This window comes from Bos indicus, chromosome X (assembly GCF_029378745.1).
Source record: "Bos indicus isolate NIAB-ARS_2022 breed Sahiwal x Tharparkar chromosome X, NIAB-ARS_B.indTharparkar_mat_pri_1.0, whole genome shotgun sequence".
Taxonomy (NCBI): Eukaryota; Metazoa; Chordata; class Mammalia; order Artiodactyla; family Bovidae; genus Bos; species Bos indicus.
This window is the reverse complement of record NC_091789.1, coordinates 127,005,942-127,032,137: the sequence shown is the minus strand read 5'-3', so window position 1 is coordinate 127,032,137 and position 26,196 is coordinate 127,005,942. Positions and strand designations below refer to the sequence as shown.

Below are 26,196 nucleotides of genomic sequence, written 5' to 3'. Positions count from 1 at the left end.
TTAAAACAGGTGCTCAAATAGGGAAATACTGCTTAGTTTTACTTGCTTGGGAGCAGTAGTGCTGATGTGGATTTGCCTATTGTTTGGAATTGCATATTCTCTAGCCTGGAAATAAAATTATGTGATGGAAGTTTGTTATCATTCGGGGTCAAAATCACCTTTGTAATAACTGCCATTCATTCAAAGTACCAAAGCTTGTCTCATACTGTGCCAGGTGATTAACATACATCACACATGTCTCTGGTCCTACACTATAGACTCTCAAACACCATTTGCAGATAAAGAAGCTGGAATAAAGAAGCTCAAATTCAAAGCTCATAAATGATAGAAGCTGGACTGGACCCCGGCACTGAATTCCTCCAGAGCCCATACTGTGCCACTCCTCCAGGATGAGGCCAACCTTGGGTCACTTCCTCTTTCTGAACATTAGTCCAAATGTTATTTCACACGTTCAGTAGCAGAATTTCATACCCCAAACACGGCTTTGGAATAAAAAGCCCCAGAAATAAGTAACAAAAAATGAAAATAAAAGTGAAGTATGTATAAGGAATGAGACAGCAATCAGTGACAATTTATCTACAAAGGAAATGTCAGTAAACGGCAGTAGATCAGGGATGCAGAAAATCATTTAATTCAGCCCCTTCCTTTCAGAGAGTAAATCTGTTAAGAGTGAAGGTTCTACAAGAGGCTGTGTCTGGTCAGTGAAGAGAAGGAAGAGATCAGCGTGTTTTCTCTGATAGCACACCACCTATGCTGGGGCCCCTCCCGGACTGTAGCTTCCCTATAACTCCTGGGACTCAGCCCATTCTCTGTGAGATTTGTTGCAGGCAGACTAAGACTTTTCAAAGATGTGGCATTTCCCAAGAAGGCTTTCATAGAAGAGAAAGGAGTCAAGATAAAGACAGATGAATGAGGAACTGAAGTCACAGAGAGACTGGCCTGGGTCTGCTCTCAGAAGGCCAAGACAGGGCTGACAGGCTGCACATTCCCTCACTTCTTTTCAGGGCTGGCAAGGACATGGTCTTTGGTCTACATGGGTCACCTTAGGTTGAAAGAAAGAGGAAATCCAGAGTCCCCCAGGAGTCAAGGTGAGGTACCTGAGTGAGGGCATACCCCTACACTGAACACAGAGGGCCCCAAGAAGCCTGAATCCTAATGTGGTCCCTGAAGGCACAGGTAAGAGTAGCCTCATGTGGCATTCCCAGACGTTGCCTCTCTGGCACCACAGGGAGTGAGGACCTTAGTCTGAGAGAGCTCCCTTATGTAAACAGAGAAAGGAGCCCCACACTCTGCCAGGAGTCAAGCTCTGGACTTAGGAAACCCCCTGACCTCAGAACTCTGAGGAAACTGCACAGAACCCTGGCCTTCCTGGCATCCCTGGGATACCTGCTCATTGTTGACATGACATGCCCATTTCCTTCTATGAAGTCACAAGTGGGGTTGGGACATGGTCCAAGGGGTAAAGCCTAGGGCCAGCAGTGGGATTATTTCCAGGTTTTCCAGAAAGCAACGGAATACCCTAAAGACAAAGGGAAGCACACACCCCATAACCATATGATTCATCTCATCCTCTGTGCCTCAGAAGACCAAGGACGGGTATGGACAGGTGAGGAAAACCTTACTTTTTCCTTGGGGTCTCACGGAGATGCTTGCCCTACTATAAGGAAGTATAGTAGTAGATGGGGTGGACCTAAGTGGAAGGAAGGGTAGAATTTCAGGCCACAACAGAGGTCAAAGCAATGACTGAGGGATCATATACCAATAAAAAGAACTGATAATGACTCCAGCCATGTTCCTTGTAGCCCTTGAAGAACCAGGGCAGAGCTATCAAGCTGAAGTTCCACCAACATTTATTTATATCAGGTGTGTAGGAAGTGAAACCCTTAGTATGAAGGTGCAGATACTATTCCAAGAAAGGGGTGGGGACACCAGGCCTTAGGGGAACGAAAAAAGCACTCTTAATTTATGTTGAGGACTCCAGAGGCCAGGACAGAAAACTTCCCAATGAGAACTCAGTACTGGGTGATAACTACTGACTGGGGTGATAAGCTGAGGACCTCTTCACTTCTCAGAAATCCCAGGAAGCTTTGTGATGCCAACTAGAGGACAGCAGAGGGAATGGGTCCTATGACTGGCCACTAGTTGGGTGGTGGTCTTGACTGTGGAATAACAGATGCTTCTGTGTAGGAGACTACCAGCCCCTTCTGTCACCCCAGCGTGCCTGAGGCAGGGGTAGCAGGATGAAGCCTAAAGATCACTCTAATTTCCTTCAATATGTTTCCCAAAGGACAGCTGATTAGGAGAATAGGAACCCTGGGGGTTTTCAGAACAGTGCCCTCAAGAAAACCACAAATGAAGCCTTCCTGATAACCAAAGTGGTATTTCACTGCTGCGGCTGCACACTCAAGCTTCGTCTTCCTGTGGGCCCTTATCACCTGCCCTTCTACTCACACTTCTCATCATTGTCCCCCAGCACAGGCATCATACCTTGGGGTCAGAACCATAAGCTCTGCATCCGTGAGAAATGCCACCAGGCGTGATATGAGCTCCAGAGTCACAGGGGAGTTCAGCGCTCTGCAGTAATGGAAGAGCTTCCCTCTACCTCTTCTCTTTTAGAAGATAATTCACAGAGCTCATCAGCTACTGGGTCAAATAGCACTTCCCAGGGGTCTTCGGAAGCCCCATCTACTACCAGCACTTTTTCAACTACTTCTGACACAACATCTGATGAAGAAGATATCAGTCAAGATGAGGAAGATTCACGTTCCTCCAATGTCTCATGTTCTACTGAGAACACCTACAGTGATACTCTGAATAGCATGACAAGTTTGTTGGAACAGTTCCTTCTGCATAAATATAAAATGAAGCAGCCCATTATGAAGGAAAACATGCTGAAGATTATCCACCCAAGATACCATAACCGATTTGCCGAGATTCTGAAGAGAGCTGCTGAACACAGCAAGGCTGTCGATGCAGTTGACTTGAAGGAAGTTGATTCAACCATCCACTCCTATGACCTTGTCAGCAAACTGTACTTGCCCAACAATGGGAGAGTGTGGGATGGTAGGGGCTTACTTAAGACCAGTCTCTTGATGACAGTTCTGGGTGTGATCTTCGTGAAGGGCAACTGTGCCACTGAGGAAGACATCTGGAAATTCTTGAATATGATGTGAGTATATGCTGGGAGAAAACACTTCATCTACGGAGAGCCCAGGAAGCTCATCACCAAAGACTTTGTGACGATGAAGTACCTGGAGTACCGCCAGGTTGCCAACGGTGATCCTCCACGTTTTGAGTTCCTGTGGGCCCACAAGCCCATGCTGAAACCAGCAAAATGAAAGTCTTGGAATTTTTGGCAAGTCAATGATACGGTCCCCAGTGCCTTCTCATCACAATATGAAGAAGTTTTGTGAGATGAGGAGGAGAGAGCTCAAGCCACAGTTCCAGCCAGGCCTGGCACCACTGTCACTTCCAGGCATGTCCCATGGCCACATCCAGCAGCTCCTCCCACCCCTACTGAAGACCAAGACTTTTAAAAAATCATCCAGATAAGAAAATTTGACATCAAAATAGGGACTTTTGCCGAAATGGGATGCAATCCCACGATAATAGTGCTGGGACAATGGAATGAAAAAATAAAATGAAAAAAATTTCAAAACATGATCAACCTTGATTGTTCTCCATCTTTTCTGTCTTCTGTTTTGTAAAATTAAATAATTTATACCTTGATATGCTTCTTGAAAAATGCAGGAGGTATCAAACCTTAACAAGTTAGACCTCTTACTGTCTTCATTTATTTTTTGAGCATCTGCTCTTTGAAAGGCTCTATGCTAGTTCTGGTGAGGCTAAGATCAAGACCTCCCCTATGCCCATACAACTTTAGAAACAAGGACCTGCAATCACATAATTAAGATCTTGAGATAGCCTTTAGGAATGACAGGAAAGTAAAAAGACTATCCAGGAAGAAATCTCTACCTTGGCTAACGTACTGATTTGTTAGGCTTTCCACAACAAAACCCCACAGAATGCGTGGCTGAAACAGCGGAATTTTATTTTCTCAGAGTTCTAGAGGCTGCAAGTCCAAGAGGAGGGCTGGTTTACCCTGAGGCCTCTCCCCTTGGCTGCCAGGTGGCCACCCTCTTCACTTGGCATTCCTTTTGAATGCATATATCCCTGGTGCCTCCTTTTGTGTCTCAATTTCTTCTTATAGTCACACTGGGTTATGGCCCATCCTAATGACTTCATTTTAACACAACCATCGCTTTAAAGACCTTATTTCTAACTACAGTTGCATTCTTAAGTACTCTGAGTTATGCTTTCAATATGCATTTGTGGAGGGGACACAATTTGGCCCCTAACAGACAGAAATCTACAGTGCCTCTGCTCTTATCTCAATGCAGGAGATTCCAGTGCACAGACTGGTATTCTATGCCCATCGTCTCCAGGGAGTTTCTGAGATGTAAGGGTGAACTCCCTTGAGGTGTTTAGGGAAGAAGGACATTCCTGCCTTTATCCCTTTTGAATTCTTCTGGTTAGACTACTAGTAAACTTGACACAAGACAGGGTAACAGGAGAAAAAGAGTCAAATTTTAATTCATGTGCACAAGAAGTGTCATAGAAATGGGACCTAAAAAGTGGGCAAAGCAGGCAGCTTTTTTATTTTGTAGACAAGAAAACAATTTGTGAGGAATCGACAGGACAAATCAACTTAGGTTTTAGGTACTCAACTAGTAAGGAATCTAAACAGAATCTGTACCCAGGGTACTAAATGAAAGACTTAACAAGGTTTGTGTATACACGCTTCTCTGCTTGAACTGCCTACTTCTGGTTAGAAGGGTTTCCCTCTGCCTCCAGATGCAGGCAGTATATCCTTTATATGAGATGCATTTCCTGCTCTAAGGGAGGCAGATATTGGGGGGTGGTGGAATGTCCCTCCTCTGTTGGCTGTTTGTTAAGTAACTTGAATTCAAAATAATCAATACGCCACTGTGGTATATTTGGGGGCAGAGTGCCCTAAGCCTTGACAGGTCCCTCCTCTGAAACTTGCCTGCAAGTCTCACATGGTAAAAGCTGACCTGGTCACTGTGGGGAGAGAGAATGGATTAGTGGAGTCCTCCATTTCATGGCAGCAATTGCGTCATTCTGAGAACAGGTCAGTTCATTTGTAGAGTGGTATCTCATTTCAATAGGTGGTGATGCAGGTGGGCTCACAAAGCTAGGTCTAGGGTGCAATCGGTGTCAGGTAGTTATTAATAAGAAGCATTTCTATGGAAACAAAAAAAAAAGTGGATGTTAATGATTGGAGCTGGTTATAAACCAGTTTCTGAGCCCAGGGCGTAGTCAGTCAAGAAGTTTTCTAAGTGTCAGGATCAAAGCAACTACTGCAGTTTGAAATGTCTCTATCACAGTTAGCAATATCTCTGGGTGATCAGGTTAACATTCTGAGTGGCTCGTACAGCAACAGGCATGAAGTCTATTTGAACATAAGGTGTTGTGACAATTTCTCTGATCTTTGCATCAAGTCTTGTAGCTTCACGTTGCAGGACTTCAGGAAAAAATGGCAATGTTAGTTCTCAGTGATTCAAGTCAAAAGAATCGGAGAGTGAGTGGATCAAGATGGCAGAGGTGTATCGCTTGGAGCTCACCATCTTCCCACAGACACATCAAAAGGATGGGAGAATTGGGAATTTTAGTAATAAAGTTGCAGCTAAATATGGGTGGACACTAGAAAAATTCAGGATCCAACCCAGTTTGCAGGTAAATAATAAAACTTCAAGGAAACGTAATAGCACTAGAACTAGAACCTAATACCCACACAAGTGTAGTACACTTTCTATTGAACCATTTTTTTTTCTATCATCTCCCTCATTTCTACTGAAGACAGGAAAGCTAAGACCTAATTTTTTGCAAAGGAAGTCTAAATTCAATAAACTTGGCCTGATTATTTATCTGAGTACAGTAAGAATAACAATTTGCAAATAGGCGCTTTTAATTCAGCTTTGCTGGAACGAAATTTTCATAGCCTCTTGAGGCTAGGAAGCCACAGCAAAGACTTGTTGTCAAACCTAGAGATCTGGATGAATTCCTCTCTTCCTGAATTCCCCAAAACATCCTAAAGTTCCTGTGCCTGCCAGAAGTGATCTTCCTTACTCACCTGGTAAGGCTGATGGGAATTCTGTCAGCAAGGTCCCAGGCTGTTTTTCCAACGGGTTTTTATGGATCCCTATGGTTAACCTTAGTTTCCTCAAGTAATCTGGCCATATCCAAGTCTACCTGTGTCTGTCAAATATGACAGTCCAGTCAAAGTCTCGGTAGTGTAATCACTGTTTCCACTTGTGTCCTGCTATAAGAACAGATTCTCACTGAACTTTTGAAAAATAACTATTTTCCTAAGAAAATAAGAACACTGAGAGTTTCTGATTTCTGGAGTGATACGGTAGGGAGAGAAAAATTAATGTTTCAATTCCAATGACAAATCTACCATTTATCAAATTGCTGTGTTAAAAAATTTCCTAATATCTAGAAAATGGAAGATTTTTAAAAGACAGTAATCTTTCAAAAAAATCAGGAAAATTATGATCATATTTGTAATTCATTAAGCCCCATGTTCCTAATTCTTATACTGCCAAGGTCCAGTTTTTGTATTGTTTCTGTCAATCCTCCCTGGTTTGTGGCTCATAGGGACAATGATAATTTCAAGAAGCCTGCAAGGTTTTGGTTGAAGCTCGTATAATTTGCCCAGGGAAATGTATGCCTGGATCACACTTGATAAACCAAACAGAGAACACATTTTCTCACACTTTCTTTGCCACTGTAAGGGAATCAGCCTTGCAGCAAGGAAAGGCTTCAACTCATCCAGAAATATAGAAATGACAAGAATATTTTGATGACTCAACTGTTCTGTTCAGTCTCTCGGTCATGTCTGACTCTTTGCAACGCCATGGACTTCAGCATGCCAGGCTTCCCTGTGCATCACCTATTCCCAGAGTTTGCTCAAACTCCTGTCCTTTGAGTAGGTGATGCCAACCATTTCATCCTCTGTTGTCCCCTGCTCTTCCTGCCTTCAATCTTTCCCAGCATCAGTGTCTTTTCCAATGAGTCAGTTCTTCACATCAGATTGCCAAAATACTGGAGCTTCAGCCTCAGCATTAGTCCTTCCAATGAATATTCAGGTGTGATATGCTTTAGAATTGACTGGTTAGATCTCCTTGCAGTCCAACAGACTCTCACGAATCTTGCCCAGGAGGAAAAAGATGGCAAGAGGAGTTGGTGGATATGGAATACATGTCTCTCCACGGACACATCAGGAATACACTTTCAGACACAGAAGTGCATGCAGAATACCAGCTGAGAGTGGACAGGAGTACATGACCAGCAGAAAGGAATGTATAGACCCACGCATAAGTCAAGGTCAAGCCCTGAGCCTTTATAGTGGGTCCACTGGCTCCAAGATTCTAGACTACCAGAGAACTAACCCTAGGATATCAAATAGTGAGAATTGACAAAAAGGAAACCACAGGAAAACAAGACCCGGCATCACCAAACTACTGATAGCACCCTGTGCAGGACGCCTCATCTAAACCACAAAGAACACAAAAATACAAACCCGATTATCAGCAGACAGAATGACCACCTTACTCAGCCTTGCCCATCAGAGGAAAAAGCAAACAAACAAACAAACAAAAACTCAGCACAAATCTCACCCTATAAGAAGCTTACACAAACCACTGGACCAACTTTAGAGGGCAGAAACAAAAAAGAAGAAAGAACCTTGAAGCCTGGGAAAAGGAGACCTCAAACATGATAATTAAAATAATAATAATAATGAAAAAGGAAAAGAAATACAACACGAATGAAGGAACAAACCAGAAACACAGAAGTCCAAATCAATGAAGAGGAAACAGGCAAACTACTGGAAATGAATTCATTGCTAAAGGGAAGGCAGTGATACTGATACTTTGGAAACTGTCTGGCAAATTCTTTTCAGCTACATATAGTCTTATCATATGATCTAACAAATGAACGTTAAGGTATTTACTCAAAAGAGCCAAAACCTCAAGCCCATCCAAAAACCTTCAACCAAATTTTAATAGCAGAATAAGACATAGCTGCCAAAAACCGAAATCACCAAAGATGACCTTCAGTACACGAGTGGGTGAACAAACTATGGTAAGCTACATGGAATGGTATTCAGTCCTGGAAGAAAACATTTCAAACCATAACAAGTTATAGAGAAAATTCAATGTATATTGATTAGCAGAAGGAGCCAGTACAAAAAGCCTACATACTGTATGATTCCATCAGTGTTACAGTCTGGAAAATTCAAATCTTTAGAAAGAGTAAAACGTTGAGTAGTTGTAAGAGGTTCCAAGTGAGGTTTTGAAGGATGAAAAGATGGAGCATGGGAGATCCATAGGGCATTCACACTCCTCTGCACGACACCATGTTGGCTGAGTTGATCCTATCATGCATCTGTCAAACACTAAAGAACTGCAAAACACAAAAAGTAAAATGTATTGTAAACAATGGACAATAGTTAATAATAACATATTGACATTAGTTGATCAACTGTAAAAAACGAACTTGTATCCATTGAACCAATACAAGATGTTAATAATAGAAGATACCAAGTGGAGGAAGAGAGTGGCTGTATGACACCTCTCTATTCTATCTGCTGAATTTTCTCCAATTCTAAATCTGTTCTTTTAAAAAAGAAATGCAGAGGGGCAACAAACTCATAAACACATGTAAAGAGGAGGTACATCACTCATCATGAGAGAAATGAACATCAAAATTACAATGAGGTGGCACTTCATACAGGTCAGAATGGCCATCATCAAAAACTGTACAAGCAGTAAAGGCTGCGGAGAGTTTAGAGAAAAGGTGGGAATGGAAATTGATATAGCCACTATGGAGAACACTGGAGAGATTCCTTTAAAACTAGAATTAAAACTACCATATGACCCAGCAATAGAAATACTGGGCATATACACTGAGAAAAGAATAATTGAAAAGACACCTCTATCCAGTGTTCATTGCACCACTGCTTACAACAGACAGGACGTGGAAGCAAAGCAGACTTCAACTGACCGATGACTGGATAACGAAGTTGTGGTAGCCACATAGAATGGAATATTAGCCATAAAAAGGAATTCATTTAAGTCACTTGTAGTGAGGTGGATGCACCTAGAGCCTGTTTACAGAGCGAAGTAAGTTAGAAACAGAAAAGTAATATACATTAACGCATATACATGGAAAGTAGGAATGGTACTCACGAACCTATTTGAAGGGCAGGAAAAGTGACACAGATGTGGAGAATGAACCTGTGGACACAGCAATGGAAGGCGTGTGTAGGACGAATTGAGAGCGTGCCACTTACAAATATTGAGTCCTATGTGTACAAAAGATAGCTGGTGGGAAATAGCTATATAGTACAGGGAGCTCAGCCTGGTGCTGTGTGACAGCCTAGAGGGGTGAGATGAGGGGATGGGAGGAAGTCTCATCAGGCAGGAGGAATATGTATACGTAGCGCTGATTCATCCTGTTGCATAGCAGAAACAACACAACATTATAAAGCAAGGATCTGTCGATAAAAACAACTTTTTAAAAGTCTACTAATTTAAAAACTAGAAAAAATTATGGATAAGAACACATAGCCAGTACAGAGTTACATGCACCAATGCAAAATGAATAAAAGTCAGCAATAATGAAAAACAAAATATCACAGGAAGAATTTGATCCTCGAATTAAAATTTTTAGGAAACAGGCTCAGAAAACATTGCCACATATAACTAACTTCAGAAATCTGGCATAAAATGATCAACACAGCAAAATCAAGAGACTGGTCTGGAAGAATCGACAATACTCAAACCATGTAATAGAAAACACACCATAAACAAAAGCAACAATATGAAAAATGCAGTTACAAAGAAACCTTAGAAAAATGTATGCAGTCTACACGAAGGCAACAAGAATTTCCTGAGCACCTTAGGAAAAAGAAGTCTCAAACAGAGTAGTATGTTATGTGTATTCCTGAGGACATATTGTAAGACTGTAAATTTTCCTTAAATTCTTTACAGATTTAGTACCACATCCAGAGTAGCTGAGACCACAGTCATGCATGGGCGGCTGTTTCCTGTACCCAGAACTAACCATGGAAAACTTACACAAGGAATAAAGACAACTACTAACAAAAGCAGGAACACAAAACTAAATAATCCCTGAGGAACAAAAAGTCTTCATTGAACTAGACCCTGTGAGTGCCCAGGTGGGGGAGTACTCTGAGGCTGACACAGGTGTGCAGGCCACAAAGGAAACAGACAACAGGATCAGCTGGAAAAGGCTTTAAACTAGAGCAGTTGATTCTTCCACTGGGCCTTGGGACCATGAACCTCTATTGGTTCACTGAAGGAACCTGAGGCAGCATCTCAGAGCCCCATGCCAGGATCACGGGGCACCAAAGTTTGGGATGGACATGGCAGTATGGCCCAGAGGTCATGCAATAACCAGCACAAACTTTGTTAGTGGATGACAACTGGCCGTTGTAAATGATCAGCTTAAGAGACTGTCACACATGAACTAAAAGAGAAAAGACTGTATCACAGTAATTGTACAAAAGGACAGAAATTCATCTCAGGACTTTCGAGCAACGCCCCTGCAGTCGACTAGGAGCCCACAGTGAGAACCGTCAGGCTAAGGAGCCTCTTCACTTTGTGTGCTGGGATTGTGTGGGGCATGGTTGGGGACAGGGGTGGTTTTATACCAGAAAGGGAAGGGTTTCCAGGCTCTGCCTGCAGTCGATATGAAGATCCTGAGTGAGATGTGAGCGGTTCCACCCCACAGAAGGCATTCACCCATCCTTCCCTCTCGCTTATCTTACCTGCAGAAGCCATTTCCAGGAAGCCTTAGGCAGAAGTGTCCAGATGAGATGCCGGTGCACTTCTCACCAGGCATCTGTGGATTTGACATCTTCCAGGGGAGAAGGCAATGGAACCCCACTCCAGGACTCTTGCCTGGAAAATCCCATGGATGGAGGAGCCTGGTAGGCTGCAATCCATGGGGTCGCTACGAGTCGGATAGGACTGAGCGACTTCACTTTCACTTTCATGCACTGGAGAAGGAAATGGTAACCCACTCCAGTGTTCTTGCCTGGAGAATCCCAGGGACAGGGGAGCCTGGTGGCCCGCCGTCTATGGGGTCACACAGAGTCGGACACGACTGAAGTGAGTTAGCAGCAGCAGGAGGTGAGGTCTTGCCCTCAGGTCAGCAGATGGGACGTAATGCAGCATTATGGTCGGAGGAAGACAGGGATAGAGGACAGAGAGGATCACTCAGCACACAAGAAGGAGCCCCAGAGTGCCCTCACTGTCTATCTCAGCAGCTCCAGGAAGGCTGTCAGGCTCGGGCTCCCATATTCTTCCTGCTTGGTTTACTGAGAGAAGTGAAAGGTAAGGAGTGAGGCCATTTGACTGAGATCAGCAGGGTCATCCCAGGACCCACTATGAATCAAAAAAGGGACCACATCCCCCCTCTTGCCTGAAACTCCCCCAGAACCCCGCCCACCCAGGCCCCACCCCTGCTATCCTCCTGGAGCCCAGATGTGCATGATAGGAAGTGATGCCCCCTATCCATGCTGGGGTGCCATGCCTTCTTTTAGAGGGCTGCTATCTTTGAGAGCGGCTCATCCAGAGGGATGAGTCCTTTGTCTCATCAGGGGTCCAATTTGGAGGTGATATGAGTAACAAGTGCACTGGATAGTTACAAAGATATGCCCTGGCACTCCCAATACCTTTTCCATCTGAAAAGAGAGGACTTCACAGCCCCCCGGCAACCCCGCATTTGCTCTATGCCCGGAGGCTTGGACCAGGCTCTTAGGTCCAATGTCCATCGGCTACACACGTGCGTTCTCGGGACATAACCTGGGTCCAGGGGTGGTGGATCTGGGTGCGGGGTTGCTGGACCCTGGCTCTGTTCAGTAGAGGGAAGACTGGGATTCTGTGGAGTGAAGGAGGGACCCACGGGGGGACTGAGTGTTTCCATACCCCAGGATTGGCAGCCACGCCTAACCCCTTACCCAGCATGACTTGGCCACAAAGCAACCGGTCAGCATCTGGGCAGTTCTAAAGGCTGAGGGGCTCCCTGACTGCGATCACTGACACGGGACACTCGGGGAAGAGGGGACCTCGTTCTGAAGGGCTGGCAGCAGGTCAACAGAGGGAAGATGTCAGGGCTCGGGAGGAGTCAGGGTAATGACCATCCTCTGCATCACATGGCCAACTCAGGACCCTCCCCTGTGGCCAGCACTTCCTCCAAGCCTAGCACGGGGAAGGGGGGCTGCAGTCTGAGACGGGCAGTTAGAGCTTAGTTTTGAAGGGGCAGCCTGCAGGCAGCAGAACAGCAGGTCGCGTGACCCCTGGGTCCGGGGCTGAGCACTCCCTCCTCTCCTCCTCCCGGGTGACAGGGAAAGTGTCAGTGTCAACTTCAGAGCACGAGAGGGAAGAGGGTGGGGGGAGGGTTTGAATATGGGGATCTTGCCCCAGTTTTCATCCTGACTCTGAATGTGAACTGAGAGAAACTGCCTCCCCTACCAGCTCCGACTGGCCCCCCTCCAACACCAAGGCAGGGGTGTCTGGCGGAGTTCCAGGGCTCACTCTCACTTCCGGTTCAGCAGTCTCAGGGGACAGGCTCACCAGGAAAACAGGAGCCCTGTAGGTCCCAGAGCCCTGGTCTCCAGGACCCTGCAGAAGGCCCCTTGGTTCAAGCCGGGGAGGACTCTCCCCACTGAAGGTGCTCACAATATCTCCTTATCCCTCCTCCAGGTGCCATCCTTACCTGCTTTCCTGCCAGCATTCTCACCTGCTGTTCCTGATCTGTGTCATTATGCCTCGGAGGCACAACAGTAAGTACCTTGCCCACGGGAATTGCCACCAGGTCCAGGGGGACACTCAGGAGGCCCAGATCAGTGCTGCTGCAGCCCCAGGAAAAGAGTGCCCTTCCTTCCCCTCGTCTGTCCCTCAGGGTTCTCCCCCGAGCTCCCCTGTTGCTGGCGATCACCAGGAGCTTCAGGGAGCCATGGCTGCTAGCTCTGCTGGTGCAGGGTCTTCCTGTGCAGGATCTGATGAAGGAGCCCAGGACCCAGAGGAGGAAAATGCAGGTGGCTCCCAGGAAGCCCCTGCCACTCAGAGCACTCACAAAGATCCACTGGCCAGGAAGGCTAGCATGCTGGTGGAGTTCCTGCTGGACAAGTACACCAAGAAGGAGACCATCACTCAGAATGCCCTGCTGAAGGTCATAAGCAGGAAGTACAGGCAGCCCTTGCCCGAGATGCTCAGGAGAGCCTCTGAGCACGTGGAGCTGGCGTTTGGCCTGGAGCTGAAGGAAGATCATCTCACATGCTAGCAAAGTGATCCTCAACAATCTCCAAGCCAGGCTTCAACAATACAAGAACCGTGAACTTTCAGACGTTCAAGCTGGATTTAGAAAAGGCAGAGGAACCAGACATCAAATTCCCAACATCTATTGGATCATCAAAAAAACATCTACTTCTGCTTTATTGACTACACCAAAGCCTTTGACTGTGTGGATCACAACAAACTGTGGGAAATTCTTAAAGAGGTGGGAATACCAGACGACCTTACATGCCTCCTGAGAAATCAGTATACAGGTGAAGAAGTAACAGTTAGAACTGGACATGGAACAACAAACTTGTTCCAAATCAGGAAAGCAGTATGTCAAGGCTGTATATTGCCACTCTGCTTATTTAACTTATATGCAGACTACATCATGTGAAATGCCAGCCTTGATGAAGCACAAGCTGGAATCAAGACTGCTGGGAGAAATATCAATAACCTCAAAGACGCAGATGATACTACCCTTATGGCAGAATATGAAGAAGAACTGAAGAGCCCCTTTATGACAGTGAAAGAGGAGAATGAAAAAGTTTTCTTGAAACTCAACATTCAGAAAACTAAGATCATGGCATCTGGTCCCATCACTTCATGGCAAATAGATGGGGAACCTATGGAAACAGTAAGAGACTTTATATTTTTGGGCTCCAAAATCACTAGACATGGTGACTGCAGCCATGAAATTAAAAGACACTTGCTCCTTGGAAGAAAAGCTATGACCAAGCTAGACAGCATATTAAAATGCAGAGACATTACTTTCCCTTCAGTGGTCCGTCTAGTCAAAGCTATGGTTTTCCCAGTAGTCATATATGGATGTGTGAGTTGGACTATAAAGAAAGGTGAGCACCAAAGAATTGATGCTTTTGAACTGTGGTGCTGGAGAAGACTCTTGAGAGTCCCTTGAACTGTAAGGACATAAAATCAGTCCATCCTTTTAGGAAATCAGTCCTGAATATTCATTGGAAGGACTGATGCTGAAGCTAAAACTCCAATACTTTGGCCACCTGATGTGAAGAACTGACTCATTGGAAAAGACCCTGATGCTGGGAAAGATTGAAGGCACGAGGAGAAGAGGATGACAGAGGATGAGATGGTTGGATGGCATCACTGACTTGATGGACATGAGTTTGAGCAAGATCCAGGAGTTGGTAAAGGACACGGAAGCCTGGCGTGCTTCAGTCCAAGGGGTCACAAAGAGTTGGACACAATTGAGTGACTGAACTGAAAGCCTTTGACTGTGGGGATCACAACAAACTGTGGAAAATTCTAAAAGAGACAGCAATACTAGAGCACCATGCCTGTTGCCAAATTAACATGTATGAAGTTTAAGAAGTAACAGAACAGCACATGGAACAGTGGTCTGGTTCAAAAGTGGGAAAGGTGGATATCAAGTGGGAAAGGTGGATATTGTCGCCCTGCTTATTCAACTTCTATGCAGATTATATCATGCAAAATGTTGGCCTAATAAATCACAAGCTGGAATCAACATTGTTGTAAGAAATATGAACAACCTCAGATATGTAGATGATACCTCTCTAAAGGAAGAAATCAAAGAGGAGCTAAAGAGCATTTTGATGAGTTTGAAAGAAGAGACTGAAAATGCCTGCTTCACAGTCAACATCCAAAAAACTAAGATCATGGCATCTGTTCTTATCATCTCATGTAAAGTAGATGTGGAAAAGTGGAAACAGTGGCAGACTTTATTTTCTTGGGCCCCAGTATCTTTGTGGATACTGACTTCAGGCATGAAACTAAAAGATGCTGGCTCCTTCAAAGGAAAGCTATGTGAAACTTAGACAGCATATTTAAAACAGAAATATCAATTTGTCAAAAAAGGTACCTATAGTCTAACCTATGACTTTTCCAAGTAGTCATGTACAAATGTAAGAGCTGGGCCATAAGGAAGACTGAGTGCCCAAGAATTAATGCTTTCAAACTCTAGTACAGGAGAAGACTTTTGTAAGTCCCTTGGACAGCAAGGACATCAAACCAGTCAATGTTAAAGGAAATCACCCTGAATATTCAATGGAAGGACTCATGCTGAAGCTGAGCCCCAATAATCTGTCCACCTGATGCTCTGAAAGATTGAGCGCTGGAGAACAGGGCGACAGAGAATGGGATGGTTGGATGGCTTCACCAACTGAATGGATGTGAGTCTGAGCAAACTTTAAGAGAGAGTGAAGGGCAGGGAAATCTGGCATGCTGTAGTCCATGGGATCGCTAAGAGTCAGACACGAGTTAGTGACTGAAGAAAAGCAACAGAGAAATTGAAATGTCAGGCACCTACAGTAACGGCAAACAGTGAACACAGTGTGAACACACACACCCATACAAACACACAAACACAGCATACCTGTTATTGAGATAAACATAAACTCTCATGCTAAAAGCCCAGTTAAATCAGTTCATATTATCCAATAACTTATGTTCAGCCTTCAACCAAAAATTGTAAACTATGTTAAAAAGCAAGAATGTCTAGTCTGATGAAACAATGAAAGAAATTAATCACACTCAGATATGGGATACCATTTTCAATATCAGATTAGGATTTTAGAATAGCCATAATTCACATAGTTTATACCATCCCTCGTTGCTCAGCAGTAAAAAATCCACCTGCCAATGCAGGAGACGCAGGTTTGATCCCTGGGTGGGGAAGATACCCTGGAAAAGGTAATGGCAACTCACTCCTGTATTCTTGGCTGGGAAATCCCATGAAGAGAAGAACCTGGTGGGCTATAGTGCTTGCAGTCACAGAAGTGTCAACCAAATAATAATTTTAAAGAACAGTAATCAAGGACTGTGGAAGAATTACAAGGAACAAGGAATGTATACAACTAGAGAAGCCTGGTGGGCCACAGTGCATGGCATCACAAAAGCCTCAGAAAAGACTTAGCAACTAAAAAACAATGCAGAATGGGAATAATATAAGAAGCAATAGAGAAAGAAGCAGAATATATAAATTAATAATGACTGAGAATTTTCCCAAATTAGTGAGAGCCAGTAAACCACAGATTTAGAAAACTCAGAGAACATGAAGCAGGACAAACAGAAAAAATAAAGTAAAATCTACACCTAAGCATATCATACCCAAACTGCAGAAAACCATGAAAAAGAGAATTCTTGAGAAATAGTAGAGAAAAAAAAAAAAAAAAAACTAGAGAGGAAAAAGAATAACAATTACCTAAGGTTTTTCTTCAGAAAGGGCTTCCCTGGTAGCATAGTTGCTAAAGAAACTGCCTGCCATGCAGGAGACCTGGGTTTAATCCCTGGGTAAGGAAGATCCCCTGGAGAAGGAAATGGCAAACCACTCCAGTATTCTTGCTTGGAATATCCCATGGACAGAGGAGCCTGGCAGGCTACAGTCCATGGGTCACAAGAGTCAGACATGACTTAGCTACTAAACCACCACGACCATTTCTTCAGAAACCATGCTATCATGAAAAGACTAGAGTTAACTTTTAAAATCATTGAAAGAGAGAGAAAAAAAAGAAACACTAAAATCAACCTAGAATTCTGTAACCAGGGGAAAAAAAATCCTTCAATAGTAATGAGAAACAGATCCTTAAATGGACAAATAAAAACTGATGGAAAGTTGTCACCAGTAGATCTACTCTGCAAGAATTGCCGAAACAAATTCTTCTGGGTAAAGGAAAATGATACAGGTCACAAACTTTGCCTACACAAGGAATGTAGCAGAGTTAGAGACAAAATAAATGAAGATCTCATAAAGCTTTTTATTATGTTCAGTTCAGCAAAAACATAGCTGTTTTTCCAAAATAATAATATAACTACAATATATCCAGTGATTATATATTCTGAATAAAAGGAATAAATGGCAGAAATGATACAAAGGACAGAAGAGGAAGAACTAGGAATATCTGCTACGAGATACACGGACCAACCTTCAAGCAGGATCGTGTTACTCCAAGAGGATTTGAATAAGTTGCAATTGTATGATGCAAACTCTACAGAAACCATTAAAAATGTTAAGAAGTATAACTGATATGCCAAAGAGAACAGAAAACAAAATACAGTTAAATCTTGATTCAAAACTAGAGAATGCATAAAAAGAATATTAAAAAAGGAACAAAATATAAGTTCAATAAATAGAAAACAGTTACAAATACTGTTAATCCAATACTATGCATAATCACTTTTCATGCTAATAGTCTAAATAGACCAATTAAAAGGAAGATATTGATGAAAAGAATTAAAACAACAAAAATATACCTAACCTTATGCTGTGTATAAGAAATCCACTGTACATTTGAAGATAAAATAGATTAAAAATAATGTGATGGAGAAAACTATACCATGCTAATATGAGTGGGAAAAAAAGGTGGACTACCTAAATTTACTTCAAACAAAGCAGTATTTAGAACAAGAAAGCCAGGAGTAAAGATAGGCATTATGTAATGATTAAGTGGTCAATTCTCACAGAAATCGTAACAACCCTTAATGTGTTTGGACCAAAAAAACTGTTAAAATACACACGGCAAATATAGATGATGCAGAAATACTCTTACACCTAGAGATGTCAACACATGTCTTTTAGGATTTGTCAGACCCAGTAGGCAGAAAATCAGTAAGGTGTAGTTGAACTAGATCTAAATGACATTTATAGAATACTTAACAACAGCAGAAAACACACTGTTTTCAAATTCACATGGAACATACAGCAAGACAGATCACATTCTATGCCATAAAACTCACATTGCTGCTGCTACTGCTAAGTCGCTTCAGTCGTGTCCGACTCTGTGCGACCCCATAGACGGCAGCCCACCAGGCTTCCCTGTCCCTGGGATTCTCCTGGCAAGAACACTGGAGTGGGTTGCCATTTCCTTCTCCAATATATGAAAGTGAAACGTGAAAGTGAAGTCGCTCAGTCCTGTCGAACTCCTAGCGACTGCATGGACTGCAGCCTACCAGGCTCCTCTGTCCATGGGATTTTCCAGACAAGAGTACTGGAGTGGGGTGCCATTGCCTTCTCTGAAACTCACATTATCAAACTTAAAAGAATAGAAATAATATAAAGACTGCTCTCACACTGGGATCAAAATAAACTAGAAATTGACAACAAAATGATAGCAGTAACACTGAGAGTATTTGGAGATTAAAAAAAATATACTTCTAAATAACATGTGGGCCAAAGAGAAAATCTAATAATAAGTCTTGAAATATTTTCAACTAACTGAAAACAAAATTACAATTTATCAGAAGTTGTGGGATATAGCAAAATCTGTAAAGAGCTATATACAGCATTGAATGCCTATATTAGAAAAACCAAAAATTAATAATTTACCATTCCATCTTAGTAAACTTGTGAAAGGAAAAAGAGGAAAAAGAAATGAAGCAGAAATTAATGACACTGGAAAAAAGAAGACAATAGAGAAAAATAACAAAACCAGAAGCTGTAACTCTAAAGAAAAAAAAAATGATAAAAGTCTCAGCACCATAATCAAGAAAAAAAAGAGAAAACACAAATTATATTATGAATAGTAGAAATGAAAGAAGAGTCATGATGACGGATATGATGGACATTAAAAGGATAATAAATGAATATCATAAACAACTTTGTACCTTCAAATTTAAAAGTTAAATTAAGAAATTGCTTGAGGATATGACTAACCAAAATTTTGAAAGGAAAAATACATAGTTTGAATAGGTCTGCCTCTATTAAAGAAATTTAATCTATAAGTAATAAGCTTCCAATAAAGACAGCAACAAGCCCAGATGATTCCACTGATGAAATATAACAAAAATTTAAAGAAGAGATGATAACAGTTCTCTACAATCTATTTCAGAGAATAGAAGCAAAGGGAACACTTCTTCATTCCTTCCATGAGGCCAGCATTACATTTTAATTTCAAAACCAGAAAAAGAAATTAATAGAAAAAAAATCACACAAGGATTGTATTCAGAGAATGAAAAGCTAAGTCACAAACTGGGAAGAAAGAATTGTAGGACACATATCTGAAAATAAATATGTAGCCAAAACATACAAAGAACACTTACAACTCAACAATAAGAAAACAAGGAAGTCAATGTAAAAATGCTTAAAAGTGCTGAATAGACCTCTCACTGAAGAATATAAAAAGATGGTAAAGAGTATATGAAAAGATGATCTACATCATATGTCTTCAGGGAATTTCAGATCAAAACAACAATATAAAAACAGCCAATAATAGGGCTAACGCAAAAAAAAAAAAAAAAAAAAAAAAAAACAAACCTCACGATATCAAATACTGGCAAAAATGTGGACAAATAGGAACTCTAACTCATTGCTAAAGGGAATGCAGTGATATAAATACTTTGGAAACTGGCAATTTATTTTAAGCTAAACATAGTCTTATCACATGATCTAGCAACTGAACGCTAGGGTATCTACTCAAAAGTGTCAAAACCTTATGCCCATCCAAACACCTTCAAACAAATTTTAATAGCAGACTAATTCATGGTTGCCAAAAACTAAAAATCACCAAAGATGACCTTCAGCAGATGAGTGGTTAAAGAAAGTATGGTACTCTACATGATGGAAAGCTATTCAGCCCTGAAAAAAAAGGTTTCAAACCATAAACAGATATAGAGAAATTTCAACATGTATTGATTAGCAGAAAGAGCCAGTATAAAAAGCCGACATACTGTATGATGCCATCAATATTATATTCTGGAAAATGCAAACCTTTTAAAGAGTAAAAAGTTCAGTAGTTGTCAGTGGTTCCAAGTGAGGTTTTGAGGGATGGACAGGTGGAGCATGGGAGATCCACAGGGGATTCAAGCTCCTCTGCAGGACACCGTGTTGGCTGAGTACATAATATGCATTTGTCAAACACTAAAGAACTGTAAAACACATAAAGTAAAATACATTGTAAACAGTGGACAATAGTTAATAATAAGGTATTGATATTAGTAGATCCATTGTGACAAATGAACTCGTATCCATTGAACCAATACAAGATGTTAATAACAGACGATATCAAGTGGAGGAAGAGTGGCTGGATGGGAACTGTCTATACTATCTGCTGACCTTTTTCTAATCCTCAATCTGTTCTTTTAAAAAAAGAAATACAAAGGGTCAACAACCACATGGAAAGATGCACAACACTCATCATGAGAGAAATGCAAATCAAAATTACACTAAGGTATCATCTCATAATGGTTAGAATGGCCATCATCAAAAATTGTACAAGCAGTAAATGCTACTGAGAGCTTAGAGAAAAGGGAACTCTCTTCCACTGTTGGTGGGAATGGAAACTGATATAGCCATTATGAAGAACAGTAGGGAGATTCCTTTAAAACATAGGATTAAAGCTATCATATAACCCAGCAATAGAAATACTGTGCATATACACTGAGAAAGGAATAACTGTAAAGACACCTGTATCCAAAGTTCATTGCAGCACTATTTACAATAGCCAGGACATGGAAACAACCTAGATTTAAACTGAGAGATGAACGGATAAAGAAGTTGTGGTAGATGTATACAACTGAATATTAGCCATAAAAAGGAATGAATTTAAGTTACTTGTAGTGAGGTGGATGCACCTACAGCCTGTTACACAGAGTGAAGTAAGCCAGAAAAAGAAAAAGAGAGTATATTCATGCATAAACATGGAATATAGAAAATGGTACTTGTGAACCTATTTGCAGGGCAGGAATAGAGACGCAGATGTAGAGAATGGTTATGTGGATGCAGCAAGGGAAGGAGAGGTGGAATGAATTGAGAGTGGCACTGACAAATATAGAGTACCATGTGTACCACAGACAGCAAGTGCAAAATTGTATATAATACAGGGAGCTCAGCCTGGTGCTGTGTGACAGCGTAGAGGGGTGAGATGAGTGGGTGGGAGAAAGGCTAATGAGGCAGAAGATCTATGTATACTTATAGCTGATTCATTCTGTTGTATAACAGAAACTAACACAACATTATAAAGCAATTATCCTCCAATTAAAACAATTTTTTAAAGCTCTACTAATTTGAAAAATAGAAAAAAAAACTATGGATAAGAACACATAGCCAGTACCAAGTTATATACAAAAATGCCAAATAAATAAGATTCAGGAAAATGAAAAGCAGAAGATGATGGTAAAAACTTGATCCTCAGATTAAAATGCTTAGGGAACAGGCACAGAAAATATTAACAAATATAAGGAACTTCAGACATCTGGTATAAAAAGATCAACACAGCAAAGTCAAGAGACTGCTCTGGAAGAATCAACAATTGCTCAGATCATGTAATAGAAAGTACAACATAAACAAAAGCAACCATATAAAAAATATACCTACAAAGAAACCTTAAACAATGTATACACCCCAGATGGAAGCAACAAAAATTCCCTGAGAGCCTTAGGAAAAACAGGTGTCAAACAAAATACTATGTTATGTGTATTCAGGAGGAGCAGATATTGTAAGGCTCACTTTTCCTTAACTCCTTTACAGATTTAATACCACATGCAGAGCAGCTAAGACCCCAATCAACCATGGGCTGCTATTTCCTGGATCCAGGAAAAAAAAAAAAAAAAAAACACATGGAAAACTTACACAAGGAATAAAGAAAACTATTAACAAAAGCAAAAACACAAAATTACATAATCCCTGATGGACAATAGGTCTCCATTGAACTAGGCCATATGAGTGCCCAGGTTGGGGAGTACTCTGAGGCTGACATAGGTGTGCAGCCTCCAAGGGATGCAGACAACAAGATAAGCTGGAAGAGGCTTGAAAGTTGAGCCCCTGATTCTTCAAGTATGCCCTTGGACCATGAATCTCTACTGCTTCACTGAGGGTATCTGAGGCAGCATCTCAGAGCCCCATGCCAGGACCATGGGGCACCAAAGTTTGGGTTGGATGTAGCAGTATGGCCCAGAGGTCATTAAAAAACCAGCACAAACTTTGTTGTGTGTTTGCTGAGTTGCTCAGCTGTGTCCAACACTTTGCAACCCCATGGACTATAGCCTGAAAGGCTCCTGTGGCCATTTTGATTCTCCAGGCAAGAATACCGGATTGGGTTTCCATGCCTTCCTCCTGGGGATCTTTCCAACTCTGGTATCGAACCCAGGTCTCCCACATTGCAGGCGGATTCTTCACCGCCTGAGTCACCAGGGAATGTTAGTGGATTACAACTGTGCCTTTTCAACGGTCACCTTAATAGACTATCGCACAGGGACCAAAAGAGAAAGACTAGTATTACAGTAATTATACAAAAGGACAGAAATTCATCTCAGAACTTAAGAGCAATGCCCCTGTGGTCAACTAAGAGCCCACAGTGAGAACTGTCAGGCGAAGGATCCCCTTCCTTCACTTACTCTTCTGGGATTGTGTGGGCCATGGTTGGGGACAGGGGTGGATTCATGCCAGAAAGGGAAGGATTTCCAGGCCTTGCTAGCAGTCAATATGAAGATCCTGAGTGACATGTGAGGGGTTCCACACCACAGAAGACAGTCTCCCATCCTTCACTCTCAGTTCGTCTTACCTGCTTCAGCCATTTCCAGGAAGCCTCAGGCAGAAGTGTCCAGATAAGCATCAGGCAGAAGTGTCCAGATGAGACGTACGTGCACGTCACACCAGGACTCTGGGGATTTGATGTCTTCCATGTGAGGCTTTGTTCTCAGGTCAGCAGATGGGCCCTAGCCCAGCACCTACAGCAGTCAAGGGAAGACACAAAGAACAGAGAGCATCACTCAGCACAGAAGAAGGGGCCCCAGAGAGCCCTTGCTCTCAGTCTCCAGAGCTCCACGAAGGCTTTTAGGCTCAGACTCCTAAACACTCTCTGCCAGGGTTGCTGACAGAAGTGAGAGGCATGGAGTGAGGCCAGTTGACTGAGCTCATCACAGTAACGTCCCAGGACCTCCTAAGAGTCAAGGAAAACTCCCATGCCAATGCTGCAGGAAACTCCCCTGGAACCCCACCCACCCAGGCCCCGCCCCTGGTGTCCTCCTGGAGCTCAGATGTGCATGACAGGAAGTGACATCTTCCGAAACACGCTGGAGTGAGACACCATCTGTGAGAGTTGCGTTATCTTTGAGAGCTGCTGTGGACGGTGACCAGACAGAGGAGTCCCAAGTCTCATCAGTTGTCAAAGGTGGAGGTGACATGAGTTACTAGTGCGGGGACACATCTCCACACCCCCAAACCCTTTTCCGGCCAAATAGAGGGGACCGCACAACTTCAGGCCACCCTGCCCCTGCTCTCAGACCAGAGGATCCAGCCTAGTTCTTAGGCCACAAGACCATCTGCTAACCCTAGTGGGTGTCAGGGAAGAATGCCTCAGTCAGGCTCTGCTGGACTCTGGCTCTGCTCAATAGAGTAAGAGCCACGAGCCCTGTGGAGTGAAGGTGGGACATTCGGGGGACTGAGGGTCTCCACGCCCCAGAACGGTGGCTACACATAACACCCCAACCACTGAGACTCAGACGCGGACCATCCGGGCAGCACCCGGGTGGCTCTAAAGAATGAGGGGCTCCCTTACTGTGATCGAGGACACGGGACACAGCGAGGAGGGGACCACGGTCCGAGGAGCTGGCAGCCAGTCAGCAGAGGGGGGATGTCAGGGCTCGGGAGGAGTCAGGGTGACGACCATCCTTCCCATCACATGGACCACTCAGGACCCTCCCCTGTGCTCAGCATTTCCTCCCAGACAAACAGAGGGAAGTGGGGCTGCAGTTAGGGGAAGTTAGGGTGTGATCGTAAAGGGGCAGCCGCCGGACAGCAGAGGGGCAGATCCCAGGACCCTTTGGTGGAGGGCTGAGTACTCCCTCCTCTCTTCCTCTGGGGTGACAACAAAGGAGGCAGTGTCAACTTCAGAGCAGGAGAGGGAACAGGGTATGTGCGGAGTGGTGGGGGTGGGGTTCGGATATGGGGGAGTCTTGTCCCAATTTTCATCCTGATTCTAAATGTGAACTGAGAGAACCTACCTCCTCTGCCAGCCCTGACAGGCTCCCCTCTAACACCCAGGCAGGGCTGTCTGGCTGTGCCCCAGTGCTCACTCTCATATCCTCCTCAGGGGTCTTAGGGGATAGGCTCACCAGGAGAACAGGAGCCCTGTGGTTCTAGAGCACTGGCCTGAAAGACCCCTCAGAGGCAGCGTTGGTTCAAGCCGGGGAGGACTCTTCCGGGTGAAGGTGCTCACGGAATCTTCTTGTCCTTACTCTAGGTGCCCTTGGTGCCGGCCTTCCTGCCTGCATGCCCGCCTGCAGTCTGAGACCTGTGTCCTCATGCCTCGGAGGCACAACAATAAGTACCATGCCCGTGTGAAACGCCACCAGATCCAGAGGGACACTCAGTGTCCCCAGGAGGCCAAGAACAGTGCTGCTGCAGCCGCAGAAGAGGAGGGCCCCTCTTCTCCCTCTTCTGGCCCTCAGGGTTCTCCCCCAAGCTCCCCTGCTGCTGGCGAAAGCCAGAAGCTTCAGGGAGCCTTGGCCACTAGCTCTCCTGATGCAGGGGCTTCCTGTGCAGGATCTGATGAAGGAGCCCAGGGCCCAGAGGAAGAAAGTGCAGGTGCCTCCCAGGCAGCCCTGGCCACTCAGAGCATTCTCAGTGATCCTCTGACCAGGAAGGCCAGCATGCTGGTGGAGTTCCTGCTGGAGAAGTATGGCACGAAGGAGCCCATGACAGAACGCCCTGCTGACGGTCATCAACAGGAAGTACAGGCAGCACTTCCCTGAGATCCTCAGGAGAGCCTCTGAGTGCATGGAGCTGGTGTTTGGCCTGGAGCTGAAGGAAGTGGACCACAGCAGGAACATTTATGTCCTCATCAGCAAGCTCAGCCTCGGGGGTGACGAAGGTCCAAGTGATGAGAAGGGGCCGCCCAAGTCCAGTCTCCTCATGGCGCTCCTGGGGTTCATTTTCATGAAGGGGAACCAGGCCACCAAGGAGGTCTGGGAATTCCTCAGTGTGTTCGGGGTCTATGCTGGGAGGAAGCACCTGATCTTTGGAGAGCCCAGAAGGCTCATCACCAAAGAGCTGGTGCAGAAGTACCTGAAGTACCTCCAGGTGCCCAATAGTGATCGTCCACACTATGAGTTCCTGTGGGACCCAAGAGCTTGTGCTGAGACCAGTAAGATGAAAGTGCTGGAGGTTCTGGCCAAGACCCATGATACGGTCCCTAGTTACTTCCGAGATCTCTATACTGAGGCTCTGAGAGATCAGGCAGAGAGAGCAGGGCTGAGAGTTGCGATGCAGCATCCAGCTATGGCTGAGGCCAGTGCCCCTCCCAGGGCCAAGTCCTGCAGCTCCTCCCACATCTAAGGAGGGAGGCCAGGGCACTTTGTTCCCTTTGTGTTGGAACAGAGCAATCTAGCTCCTAAATAATGCAGAGTAGTAGGGGTGGAGGGAACAATACCTATGTGTTCCTACAGTTTTAAGTAGAAAGGGAGTTTACCTGCAGTTCATTTTAACAAAATATGTATCTTTCCCCCTTTATCCATAGGAGAAATATCTAGTGAAAGATGATTTAAAGTAGATAGGTAAAGAGATGAGGGAGGTGGTAAGTATTTTGTAATGCTACTACTTTTGATAAGGTTTATTGTGCTTCAGAATACAAATGTATGGATCATATAAATTATAGGTCTTTGCTCTTTTAAAGTTTTGAAAGCCACAGTCTGGGTATTTGTAAAACACATTGGAAGTACTGAATAGATTGTTCACAATCCAAACAAGGTAACATGACTTTGGAACAGAATTTTCTTGAAGAGTAGTCAAGCTTCTAAAGAGTGAAAGGTAGTAGGGGTGAAGCAAACCAAGTTTAGATCTCATTACTGTTTTACATGACTAACTTCTACACATTATTTA

The 26,196-nt window shown here is 43.6% G+C and overlaps 2 pseudogenes; both read left to right on the top strand.

Moving 5' to 3' along the window:
* The first annotated feature begins 2,582 nt into the window (after positions 1-2,582).
* LOC139181606 (melanoma-associated antigen B5-like) lies at positions 2,583-3,520 on the top strand (annotated as a pseudogene).
* A 20,338-nt stretch (positions 3,521-23,858) lies between these two features.
* Positions 23,859-25,653, top strand: LOC139181605 (melanoma-associated antigen B17-like; annotated as a pseudogene).
* Positions 25,654-26,196: the final 543 nt, after the last annotated feature.